The 13,649-nt window shown below is 41.3% G+C and overlaps 1 non-coding gene across 1 annotated transcript; it reads left to right on the top strand.

The window, feature by feature from the left end:
* The first annotated feature begins 12,939 nt into the window (after positions 1–12,939).
* On the top strand, positions 12,940–13,058 carry LOC112670421 (5S ribosomal RNA). The gene has a single exon (XR_003142944.1). It is a non-coding gene; the product is annotated as a 5S ribosomal RNA (ribosomal RNA).
* The last annotated feature ends 591 nt before the right edge of the window (positions 13,059–13,649 follow it).

The following is a 13,649-nucleotide window of genomic DNA, read 5'->3' as shown; positions in this document are numbered from 1 at the left end:
AACTAGCCAACACGTGATTGTTACACCAAAGATGTTTATTGCCATAAAGACGAGAAATGTCTTGAAAATTGAAATACTATTATATCAGAAAAGTGGTGTTTTTTTTTAAAAAAAAATTTACTTCTTATTTTAAAAGGAAAAATATGACATCAAGTTAGAATATCAAATATGATCATCTGTGGTCACTCAATTCAACATGTATTCCCTAAGAGTGGGTGATATGTCAGGTACTGAGGCACAAAGATGACTGAACAATATCTGCCCTGGAGGGGTTATGGACTAAACCAGGAAACATACCCATCAGCCAACAACCACCATTCAGTGTACTAAGTGCTATAATAGGCACGGAAATTGAGCTAGGAGAGCAAAGGGAGCAGAAAAAATCAAATGGAGAAAGTGTTAAGTAAGGTTAACTCGCTTAAGGAATGGAATGGAATTTAAACAAAGAAGATGGGACTGAAGGTTGTTTGTAGATGATGTTGAACAGTGGAGGGGGATTAATAATCCCTTGCTAAGAAATTTGAAGAATTCTCTGGGGCGGGGTTGAGGATGGGCGGTATTATGGTTTTTTTTTTGTTTTTTTTTTGGTATTATGTATTTTAAATCAGAAGAATGACAAAGTAGTTTTTAATTTTTTTTTTTTAACTAAAAAAAAAGTAAAAGCAGTGTGGGAAATGGCCTGGAATTGAAGAAACTGGAAATGAAGAGACTTAAGAGTTTGTTGGAATATATTGTGCAAAGGATATAGCAGGCCTGTAGTGGTTTGGGGCCCACAGAGGTGGAAATCTATTGTAAAGAGCAAAACAGAAACGGCTGGGTTGGGCTTGGTTGTGAAGGGAAAGATGGATTCTGGGACAACTACGGTTGACCCCTGACACTGCAAGGATTAGGGGTCCCAAGCCCCCACCCCCCCACACAGCCAAAAATCTGCATGTAACTTTTGGCTCCCCATAAAATTTGCTACTAGCCTTTTGCTGGCTGGAACACTTGCAAGCACATGAGCAGCCGATTAACATATCGAGTATAAATATATATATTGTATATATATACAATTATATGTTGTATTCTTAGAACAAAGTAAGCTACAGAAAAGAAAATGTTATTAAGAAAACCATAAGGAAGAGGAGCACGTGATTGGCTCAGTCAGTGGAGCATCTGACTCTTGGTTTCAGCTCAGGTCATAATCTCAGGGTCGTGAGATCAAGACCTGAGCCCTGCATCAGGCTCTGAGCTCAGAGGGGAGTCGGCTTGAGAATTTTCTCCCTTTCCCTCTACTCCTCCCCAACACTGGCATACTATATATCTCTCTCTCTGGCTCTCTCTCTCTCTTTCTCAAATAAGTAAGTAAATAAATAAATAAATAAATAAATAAATAAATAAATAAATCTTTAAAAAAATCATAAGGAAGAAAAAGAATCTTAAGGAAGAGAAAATACATTTGCTGTACCATCCTGTAAAAAAATCTGCATAGCAGTAATCCCACACACTTCAAACCCATGTTGTTCAAGGGTCAGCAGTACTAGTTTTCTGATTTGTGAAATTTAATGGACTATAGCACTAATCTGAGAAGGAAAATGTCGAGGTCATTGTTCTCAATAAAACACCCTGTAGATGCCCATGGGGCATGAAGGCTGCCAGTTTTAATTGGCAGGTAGAAACATGCTGGATCTGGGGGGTGAGGTGAAGGGACTGGCCCCATGGACCAGGTAGGATAGGGAGAGATGACAATGAGTGATTATGTTTGAATGCCACACAGGCCTACTGTAAGTTTAGTGACCATAGTTCCTCAAGCTCATATTGGGGTGCTTATTCTTTTAATGGACAAATCATTTCAAGTAGAGACTGCCCCAGAAAATAATAATCACATATGGTTGCCTTTTAAGTCAACAAAAAATAGAGATGCTGTGCGGTGGAGATTGCCTTGGGTTGCAGAGGAGCCTATTGAATTGCTCGCCACTCATTTGCATATAAATGCATGGACATAATATTCCTAGGTCTTTATTTCTATAGTACTTTTATTCAGTTGATTTTCACGGAGATGGTAATTCTGGAGGGGGGGTAGGGAAAAGTGGGGGAGAGGGGTGCATGGCAGACACAGCTAGCCTGGAGAGGCTGCTGCAGCTACCTTTCTGAGGTCCTGGCTAATTGTTCTGGCTCCTGTTACTGGGCTGCCCAGCCCAGCGGCGATGCGAACTACAGTGACCTACTTTCCCTGAATCAGCCAGTTCTACATTTTTAAATCTTCATTAAAAAAAAAAAAAAAAATCTTCTATTTCTTTGGAAGAAAAAAAAAAAGTTGCTTTCTTACCACTCTCCTTTGTGGACTTTTAATTTTTGGAGGTCTGATCTAGCTTTCATTGGATAGCAAAACACATATACAACAAATAGCTGGTCACCCCCCTCCTCAGAAAGGACCAGGGGCTCCTGTACTCACGCTGTTGCAGCAAAATAGTCATGGAATCGGCTCTCAAGTGCAATCGGTTTTACTATGTCATCCACGTCTTCAAAGGAAGATTGTCTGAAATGGGAAAATCGGAGACAGGGCTTGATAAAGCCCCAGAAATGGAGCCCACACACCAGCAGACACCTCCGCCAGCCAATTCTGAGCTCGCAGTCACTACCCGCTTTGTCAGATGAAAGACAGGGGGAAATGGGAACAGCATTTGTGTGTGTGTGTGTGTGTGTGTGTGTGTGTGTGTGTGTGTGTGTGTTTGCATGTAAAGTATCTCTGCGTTCATCAGGCTTTCTAAGGCAGGTATTCATTTTTACAAAACGAAAAATGTCAGAAATGCGAGAGCCCAGTACCGTTGAAGGGAGCCAGCCGGGGACGCAGGACGAAATTAACATTCCAGTCACGGGCTGCAAGCAGTGTACTCGGGAGTTCATTCTCAGGAGGTAATGACTAGGAAAATGACAAAGAAAACTGTTATTGACCATTAGTGAGCAATCACTCTGTCATATTACCGAGATAATTTAGATAAATGTGGGGGGTTGCAGTCTCCCAGGGAGACGGGCTGCTGATTTCTTTGATGATGGCAGCCCACTTACAGTTTGCTTGCGACAAATCTATTCTGTCGTCGGGCCCAGGGGAAGTAGTCGGGTCCCTCGGCCGGCTTGCCTGTTGGTCGGCTGTAGCAACAGCTCGTTTGGAAAGTTCATCACAAAAGTCAGTCGGTTCTCTGTGTCTGGTGCCCAGGGAGGGATACTTGCTGCGATGCCCCTCCAAGGCTCTTCAGCCGCTGTGGAGCACAGTGTTTGGAAACATAAGGTATTTAATAAATGAAGGCAGAACGCGCCACATTTTTGTTCAATTGACTTCCATTATTTTAGCAGCTGCTAATTATGCGCTGTTGATGTTCAGAGGCCGGTAACAGATTTCTCTGTTCCATCTGGGTGATCGGGCTTGAGAATGGACTTTGCCTCACCCGGTACTAGGAGGCTTCGAGCTGCTCTACATTGAGGCCGATGATCCGACCAATTCACAAGAAGCAGGTAGGAGCAGTCTGCCAGGCACAAGGTGACATTTACCTGGTGGTGTTGGCCGCGCAATTCACTTTATCTCTGACATCACAGCGCACTCTTCAAGCCACCTATGTCCTTCAGAGCCAAGAGGAAAACAGGGCGACCACACCCATTTTCAAAGCAAATAACAGACATGTGAATTCTGAGAATATTTCACCTTGCGAAAATATTGAGCAAAAATGGCCATGGAGTCTATTTGGTCTATTAAGCACTGGCTGCCCAGGCTGTGGCATTGGCCTTTGTTTGCAGTGGGATGGAGTAGGGAAGGGGCTGAGAGCCAACTACTGCAATGCTGCTGCTCGTGGGAGTGGGAACGCTTCTCAGATTTTCTAAAGTTTGGGTTCCTCATGTAGAAAAAGGGATGAAAACAGCATCTTGTTTTTAGAACTGCTCTAAGAGGATAGTAGAGAATGGATGTATAGCTATGATGGTAAGAACAATGACCATGATGCTTTAAGAAGGCCAAAGGGCGCCTGGATGATGAAGTCAGTTAAGCACCTGACTCTAGGTTTCAGCTCGGGTCATGATCTCAGGGTTGTGAGATGGAGCCCCGCCATGGGCTCCGAGCTCAGCACAGACTCTGCTTAAGGTTAGCTCTCCTTTTCCCTCTGCCCCTTTCCCCTGCTCTCTCTTTCTCTCTCTGTCTCTCAAATAAATCAATCTTTAAAAAAAGAAAGAAAGAAAAAAAAGCCAAAGTCACTCGGAGTAGCTGAGTTTGATCTTACTTACTATGATGCAGTGTCTTTGGGATTAACAGATAGGTGCCCCCTTCCTTGTCCACCCTAATAGACAGGAAGACAAGGCGCTATGGAGAAATTCCAATTTATTAGCCCTCATTCTCTTTACCAACTATTTTGCTTTTTACTTTGTCCTTGTACAAGCTGCATGCACATTCATTACCTGCACATAGGTGCTTCATTTTTATTTTAATGCAGCGAATTAATTGAAATGCCAGCTATGGTAAATGCTGCCTCAGTCCGGAAGCCTGGACAGTGCAGCCTTCTGCCAAGGACAGGGGACAAGGGACCAACCATGCATTTAGAACTGTCCAGTGCGTCACAATGGTGGGCCCAGGCATCACATTAAGTCTGCTAGGGCCGTCATAAAAAAATACCATAGTCTGGGTCCCTTGAACAACCGAAATTCACTTTCTCACAATTCTGGACACTAGAAGTCCCGGATCAGGGTTCTAGCTAATTTGATTTCTTGTGAGAGCTCTCTTCCTGGTTCACAGATGACCATCTTCTCAGTAGCTGCTCACATGGCCCTTCCTTGCTGCATGGACACAGAGAGATCTCTCTCTCTTCCTCTTCTTATAGGTCGTATTGGATTAGGATCCACACTTCAGACCTCATTCAACCTTAATTACTTCCTAAAGACCCTATCTACCTCCAAACACCATCACATCGGAGGTTACAGCTTCCACATATAAATTCAGTGGCGGGGGGGACAAAATTCAGTCCATAGCTCTCATATCAAAGAAAAGTACATTTTAGATCTCAAAACTTCTTAGAAACTGTAAGTATCGGGACGCCTGGGTGGCTTACTGGTTGAACATCTGCCTTCGGCCCAGGGCAGTCCTGAAGTCCCGGGATCGAGTTCCACACTGGGCTCCCTGCATGGAGCCTGCTTCTCTCTCTGCCTATGTCTCTGCTTCTCTCTCTGTGCCTCTCATGAAAAAATAAATAAAAATTTTAAAAAAGAAACTATAAGTAAAATAAAATGCAGGAAGTTCCTATAGGCTGACATGTTGTTAAGTGAAGATTTCAGTCATGTACAGAGAAAATATTATAAAATGTCTAATTGCATCATTCCTTTTAGGCATAATATCTGATGATATCTTTTGAAGATTTCATACATGTTCTTGAAATTAGGTTCTTTTTAATCCTAAATAAACATGTGGTCTGCTTGATTTCATTTCAATGAGCTAAAGATCTTCGTCTTCAAAACATCTCATGGAGAATTGCTCAATCCTGATAGCACATTAGAATCACCTGGAAAGTTGTTTCTTTGTTCTGGTTTTTGTGTGTTTTTTGAAAACACTGATTCATAGGCTCTTTCCTAGGTTATGCTTAAATCAGAATCTCTGGGTGCCAGAGACTAGAAAAGCTCTCCAGGGCATTCTAATTCATCACCAGGGTTGAGAATGACATACATGATTTCCAACTTTGTCTCAATTGTGTTAGGGCCAGAACTTAGTTTTTATGAAAACAAGAAATCAAAATGCAATAAAATAAATAATTATGCAAACATTCCATGCAGACAGCAACACTGCTAAAACTGAATCACGTAGACTGTTCTTCTGTCAGCTGACGTAAGTTTAATTCAATATGTAAAGGGCTCCACACCCCTTAGTGACTCACATCTCACTCAGAGTAAAAGCCGAGGTGCCTACAGTCCCTGTGATAGCCACCCCCACTTCACGTACATCTCTGGTGTCATCCTTCCTATTCCGCTTTGCTTAGCTCTACTCCAGCCAACTCACTTCCTACTCTCCCTATCTTGTGGCCTTTGTATTAACCATTCTCTCCTCCTGGAATGCTCAGCTCAGAAATCCTCATGGCTGAGATCCTTAGGTCCTCCTAAGGGCCACCTTTCTAATGAGAGCTCCCCACACTACCCTATTTAAAGCATGAAACCCACACGCCCATGCATTCATGGCATCTCTGATCCCTATTGCTCCACTTTTTTTGGCCATTAGCATTTTTCAGCTTCCAACACACTAGGGCACTTACTCATTTACTTGTGATTGCTGTGCACTACTCATATTCCAACACTAGAATGTACGCTCCACAAAGACGAGGATCTTTCTCTATTCCACTGATGTGCCCAACTGTCTAGAAAAGCACCTCATACATAGGAGCCACTCAGCCTGTCACCATCGAATGAATGAATGAATGGAATGTCTGCCTGGGTTTCTAGCACTCAAGTCCTGCTCCCTTCCCCAGACAGGACCCATGGCCAGACCTGTGCTTATTTCAGCCTTTCAGGTGCCTGACCTCCAGCCCTCATAGGGAAGGATGAAAGACAAATCCTACCTCACAGCCCTCTGATTGTTTCTCATATTCCATCACCGATGGAGAGATAAAACTAAATCCAATTACCCCCAATACAAGGAGAATATCAATTCTAACAATCTGGGAAGTTATGCCGAATGTGGCTTGATTATGCTATTTTATATCTTGGATTTTGCTCTTTGGAAATATTTTAACTTGATAGAAGGAGTAGAGCTAATGACTGGATATTGCCTATGCTTACCATTTAAAGCTCTCAATTCAACATTATTCACTGGGCAAAACTCCCACAAAAAGATTTATTACTTAGCTTGATTTTAACACTAGTGAAAAATGTTACAGAGATAGGTCAATCTGAGCATTAATCCTAATTTCCTATCATTTTGAATTAACTGATTTTCCCCCCAACCCCCTACTTCTGAATCACATTCATCTCAAGAATTTGTTCCATAGAAACACTGGCTCAAAGTAGCAAAATCTGCTCCCTCGGGGAAACAAAAAACAAAGTCTGAGTTGAGAGTTTAGTTTTTTTTTTTTTTTTTTTTCCTTTTTCCATCATCATAAAGACAAGCCTGAGGGCTCATCTTTAGAGAATTCAACAATGTCAGAAACTAATTGGATCTTACTGGGGGTTTTCCAATTTCAGTGCTGTGGTTTTAGGAGGAAAAGGTTGTCATATAATCTCATCTTTAGCACTATGAGTAATAGGCGGGAAAATTGCAGTCAAAGGTAAATGGCTTTGAGTACACATTCTTCTCGCTCGCCCAGGTTTGACACATTATAGAATAACCTTTTAGTGAAATTACGAAGCTTTCATGGTGCCCTCTCCTCCTTCCTGTGGATGGCTGGTGAGAGAAGAATATTGTGTGTAGCTACAAAGCACTGCTTTTTTTTTACTCCACGGATTTTTTTTTTCCTCCTTTCATATAGCTATATTTGCCCATAGCTCTTCTGTCTTTCATTCTTCACGTAATTTGGTGGAAGTGGCCATGCAGAGCATGATGGGGAAGGATGAAGAGGAAGAAAACACTCCTTGTTATTTATTAAGGCAATGAAAATTGAAACTGAAAAATGAAGATGAGCTAGCATTATCTGGAAGGTTCTGGCTCTTGATGAGCTCAGAATAGCAGAGCGGGCAGGAATAATATGGAAACAAAGGTCACACCATGTATGTCTCTCAAACTCTGGCATACGAGGGAGCAATGAGGGCTTTCAGCTGCTGCCTCAGCGTGTGAGCAGAAGAGGGAATCGATAATTTAGATTGCCAAGTGAACCTGAAATTAGTAAATTAATATGTGCAGATGGTAGAGGAGGTTTTTCTACAGAAGGAAGTAAAAGGGCCAAGCCCTTCCTTTTCAGCCAGTGGCATCTGAAAGTCTTTTGAGCTCTGAGGAAAATTGCAAAATGTGGGGGAGGTGGGGTTTTGGGGCTTTCTTGTTTCCCGTTTCAGGAGCTGCCCTACTTATGTCAGGGTGGGACCCCTCTTCTGTTGGAACTGGACCCTACTTAAACCAAGAGGTCTTGAATCTCATGTGCCCCCCTCACCCTAGACCTCTGCCCTCCTCAGAGCACTCTTAAGGACTGAATCGGTTTTCAAGGCCCAGACTCTTCTGGTATCACGATGGGACAGGGTGAGGGATGGGACAGGTAAAGGGGCTTTTATATAAGTGCCTCTCAAGTCACTGCAGGTAAGTTGTCAGCTTTCTGTCCTGCCACTGGAGCCATAACAGGCCTGCACATGAGTCTAGAAGGTTTCACCATTCTTCAAAGCCATGCCAGTGACTTCTGCTTCCATCTGCTTCCATCTGCTACATCGTATCTGATGTGGACCCACGAAGAGATACAATCATTGCTGAAGTTGTTAATTCAAAGTGGTAAGAACATCAGGTGCCTGGTGGGTCTCACCTTTGGTTGGCTCAAGTGTCTCTTGAGAATGAGATACTCCAGAAAACAAAGCACTTACATCATATAGTATTTACAGTTGGAAGGAAACCAAGAGTGAACCGATTTTATTGATTCAGAGTTGAGAAATGAGATGATGTATGCACAAACAAGGAAGGAAGAGATGAAATAATTTTCCTAGTCACCACATTGTGCGCACCAGATCCAGGGAAGAATGCAGATTCCCTGGGTCCCTCGTTCTGCTTTTTTCCCACTGAATGGTGAGAACTGTCTTCTAGCATGCACTAATCCTTTCAGAGACCAACTTTATCATTCGTGCATGGGGGTGCTTTCCATTTGAGGCTGAGAGATACATACCCGATCACGTCTGACAGCCTGGTAGTATGAGCCAGCCAAAGATTTCTTTAACACCAAGAATCAAGGACTTGGTGAAATAAGTCATCCAGGGTGACTGGGTGGCTCAGTCAGTTAAGCATCTGCCTGCGGTTCAGGTCATGATCCCAAGGTCCTGAGATTGAGTTCCACATCAGGCTCCCTGCTCCACGAGGAGTCTGCTTCTCCCTCTACTTCTCCCCACTGCTTATGGTCTTTCTCTCCTCTCTCAGATAAATATATAAAATCTTTTTTAAAAATATCATCCAAAGGATGAGAGAATTAAGCTCCCTAATAGGACCAGTAAGAATGTGTTATGTTCTAAGGAAAAGGTAGATTTCTCTGTTGGTCAGTGAACAACTTTCAACTCAATCCCTATATAGTAGTACCTGAGTTCTAGGGAGGAAACTGGATTCTCAAAAGAATCTACTTAAGAGCAAACAGCAGGTAACAGCTGTCTCCCTACCTTAACTCCAGGGGTCAGTGGCACAGTACAAGTCCAGGGTGGGAGGTGGCACTATCCATCCTCCTGTTTCTTAGTCTATATGATGCCTTTACCTGGAGTTGTGCAGTGCACAAGCCGTGCAGCTAAATACAAAGGTCCTTGTGTAGAACATTAAATTCTACTTACTGGCAGACTAGGAGTCAGAGAGATGGAGAGGAAAGGCTCAAAACCAGGAAATTTGGTGCTGAAACTTCATTTAGTCACTAAAAACTAAGAAACCTTTTCTTTTTATTATTTTTTATTTATAATTTTACTTTTTTTTTTAATTTTTTATTTATTTATGATAGTCACAGAGAGGGAGAGAGAGGCAGAGACACAGGCAGAGGGAGAAGCAGGCTCCATGCACCGGGAGCCCGACGTGGGATTCGATCCCGGGTCTCCAGGATCGCGCCCTGGGCCAAAGGCAGGTGCCAAACCGCTGCGCCACCCAGGGATCCCTATAATTTTACTTTTTAAATTTAAATTCAAGTTAGTAGTGTAGTATTGATTTCAGGAGTAGAATTTAGTGATTCATCACTTACATATAGCGCTTACATCCAGTGCTCATCATAAGTGTCCTCCTTAATGCCCATCACCCAGTTACTACTCCCCCCCACTTCCCCTCCAGAAACTCTCAGTTTGTTCTCTATAGTAAAGAGTTTCTTATGGTTTGTCTCCCTCTTAAGAAACCTTAAGAAAAACATTTCAACTTTCCAGACCTCAGCTTCCTCTTCTGTGAAATGACCGGATTAGTAGTAAATTTCTGGGGTTGAAACTATGTGACTGGTTGTACCCTTCAATGTGTTTCACCATTATACAAGGAAGAGCTATGTCCAAAGAACCAGTTTTGTGTTTTTTGTTTTGGTTTGGTTTGGTTTGGTTTTTGTGTAGCATTCTGGCACATTTGAGAACTTTTCTGCACAATCTGCGGAGTGTTTCTCAGGAAGAGCTGTCCCAGAACAGGCATCATTTTGTACATAAGCCAGAGCTGCTGAAGCGATGGCTCAGCCACTACACCTCACAATAGACCTCTGATTAGCACCGGGGAGTCATGAGCAGGAGTTGAGTCAGCTGTACTTCCTGCTAAATACAGGACTGGGTCGTGCCTGAGCCTGACGGGACCCCCTCCCATTGACTTCAGAGAAGTAACCTCACTAGGAGATATGCACCAGGCAGCTGTGTGGTTGATCACAGGCTGTATCCCAGAGTCAGAAGACAGCATAGTGAAAGGAATTTTCTGATTTTCAATCCTGTGCCCTCTTGTCAGATGGCGTGTTCAATTTTGGGTTCAGACAGCATGGCTTCTAGAAAGGGAATATCACGCATGACTGTTCCAGGGACCTGCTCATCCCCTTGAAAACTAACTGTGCTCACAAGAATATCTTTTAGGATAGTAAGATGAGGAAAGAAGACCATGGAAGTCTTTCCACACACCCAACAAAGGAATAATAAGACAAATGGAATTAAGCATGGACACTGAGCCCTAATTTGAGCCAAATTATCCATGTGAATGAATGCTGGCTCTGCCATTTCATAGCCATAGGATCTTGGGCAAATTGCTAAACCTTTCTGTGCCTCCATTTACTTATCTGCAGGATGGGAATAATTATCTACTTGGTGAGTTATTGTGGGGATATAATTAGTTACTGTGTATAGAGAGATTAGAATAGGGTCTGGCACAAGTTAGCTTTTATGCTTGTTACAGTTCTTATCGGAATACAAGTTATGGGACGCTTGGGTGGCTCCGTGGTTGAGCGTCTGCCTTTGGCTCAGGTCGTGATCTGGGGATCCCAGATCGAGTCCCTCATCAGGCTCCCTGCAGAGGGCCTGCTTCTCCCTCTGCCTATATCACTGCCTCTCACTCTGTGTCTCTCATGAATAAATAAAATATTCAGAAAAAAAAAAAGGAATACAAGTTATGAGGCACACATCAAACTGTTTTTCCTAAATAAAATGACCATTTGTTGGGTGTCTGGATGGCTTAGTTGGTTAAGTGTCTGCCTTCAGTTCAGGTCATGATCTCAGGGTCCTGGGATCAAGTCTCACATCCGGCTCCCTGCTCAGTGGGGAGCCTGTGTCTCCCTATCCCTCTTTCTCTCCCCCCTGCTCATGTGCTCTCTCGTCCTCTCTCTATCTCTCTCTCTCTTGCTCACTTTCTCATAAATAAATAAAATCTTTTAAAAATTAAAAAAAAATTTAAAATAAAACGACCATTTGTTTCAGCAAAATATATTAAATATGAGTTTATTCTCTGGCTTATTTGAAATAATAGGCTTTGCCACATCCTAAGTATCAAAATCTATTCCTGAACTTTCTATTCTGTCATGTTTATTTGAAGGTCTACTCTTGAACCAGTAGCATGCTGTTTATATTATTAAAATAGGTTTTCATAATTTGTATAGTTCTTCCCTTTATTTTAGTTCTAAATTATCTTAGTCATTTGCCTTTACTATTTTTCTCTTTTTCTTTTAAAGATTTTACTTATTCACTTGAGAGAAAGAGCGAGAGAACACAATATATGTGAGGAGGGGAAGGATCAGAGGGTGAGAGAGAATCGCAAGCACACTCCCTGCTGAACATGGAGCCTGGCTCAGGCCTCCATTCCATGACTCTGAGATCATGATCTGAGCCAAAACCAAGAGTGAGATGCTCAACCAACTGCACCACCCAGGTGTTCTGCCCTTATTATTTTTCTAATAGTACAGAAAAGAAAACTACAAATCAATTTCACATATGAATATTGATGCAAACACTTGCAATAATATAATAGCAAAAACCTCAAATATTATTAGAATTTCTTTAACCTGAAAAAATTTTTTAAATAATATTTGATATCCATTATATTCCAGGTAATTATGTATTTTCCAGCTACTCAAATTTTTCTTTTAGTTATCTAAGTATGCATTAAAAATTTTTAATAATGAATCTTCTACCTTTATTGTTAAATTGATTTATTGTTGGTTTTGTCATTATAGTTTAATTGGCATTTGTTTCCCTGTCGTACATTCTAACTAGTTATTGCCCATGTATAGGGAAGTTGTCCACTAATGCTATGTATTTATATTTTAATTAAGTGAGTCTCTCTTTTCTTAATTCTAGTATGTTTTCCTTCTTTATTTTCTGCCCTTGAGCTTTCTAGATAATCATATTATTCATAAATAATGAAAAATTGGTGTCCAAATTCTAGCTTGTCTATTGCCATCATTCCTGACTAGCCAATCCAAGAAATGGTAAATAGTAAATAATATTAATCCTCCCAGTCATCTTTCTTCTTTCCCTGACTTAATGATTATGTGCCTATATTGTTTCACCATTAAAGATGGTGGTTGTGTTGAGATATACTTGATAAACTATGCGATATAAATATTTTTCAAAATTTACCTAATGCAACAATTAAAAAAATAAGTACAGGGGTTAAGTTTCTAAATGCCGTTTTATTGTCTGATAATTTTCTCCTTTTTAATCTACTTATGAAATGTGATATATTTGCATACATTAAATGATCATGATATTCTGATAAGAAAAAGATTATGACATCCTATTATTTTGTGATATTGATGAATGAGATGTATTAATTTTAACTTGGAAATTTTTACATTCATGATAATATTTATCACTGAACTTTAAATAAGTTTATGCTGGCTAGTCTACGGCCATACCACCCTGAACGCACCCGATCTCGTCTGATCTCGGAAGCTAAGCAGGGTCGGGCCTGGTTAGTACTTCGATGGGAGACCGCCTGGGAATACTGGGTGCTGTAGGCTTTAAAAAAAAAAAAAAACATTATGCTGGCTATCTCAGACTTATAATTCACTTCTGTGAGAGAATCATGAATGGATTTTTTAAAGATTCTTTTCTCTCTCTTCATGCTCTTGATCACTTTGTATAGCAAAGTAGTGAATTATTTTTGAAAATATTTTAAGAAAGAACCAGTAACATTATATGGGGCCAGAGCCTTTGTGGAGATAATTCTTTTCTTACAATATTTAAATCTTTCTCCAGTATCATTGGTCTATTTCTTGAGTTAATTTTGGTACTTTATAGTTTTTATTTTGTTATTTTTTTTAAATTTATGATAGTCATACAGAGAGAGAGAGAGAGAGGCAGAGACACAGGCAGAGGGAGAAGCAGGCTCCATGCACCGGGAGCCTGATGTGGGATTCGATCCTGGGTCTCCAGGATCGCGCCCTGGGCCAAAAGCAGGCACCAAACCGCTGCGCCACTCAGGGATCCCGGTACTTTATAGTTTTTAAAGGATCTTTTCAAATACATAATATTTTGTTATAATCATAACTGTCATTCCACCAATACTACATTATTTTGGTTTCACATTTGCTACATTTGTGTTTTGCCTT

The sequence above is a fragment of the Canis lupus genome, chromosome 2 (assembly GCF_003254725.2).
Source record: "Canis lupus dingo isolate Sandy chromosome 2, ASM325472v2, whole genome shotgun sequence".
NCBI classification, from domain to species: domain Eukaryota; kingdom Metazoa; phylum Chordata; class Mammalia; order Carnivora; family Canidae; genus Canis; species Canis lupus.
Note: the sequence above shows the minus strand (reverse complement) of the source record. Positions and strands in the feature narration are given on the sequence as shown.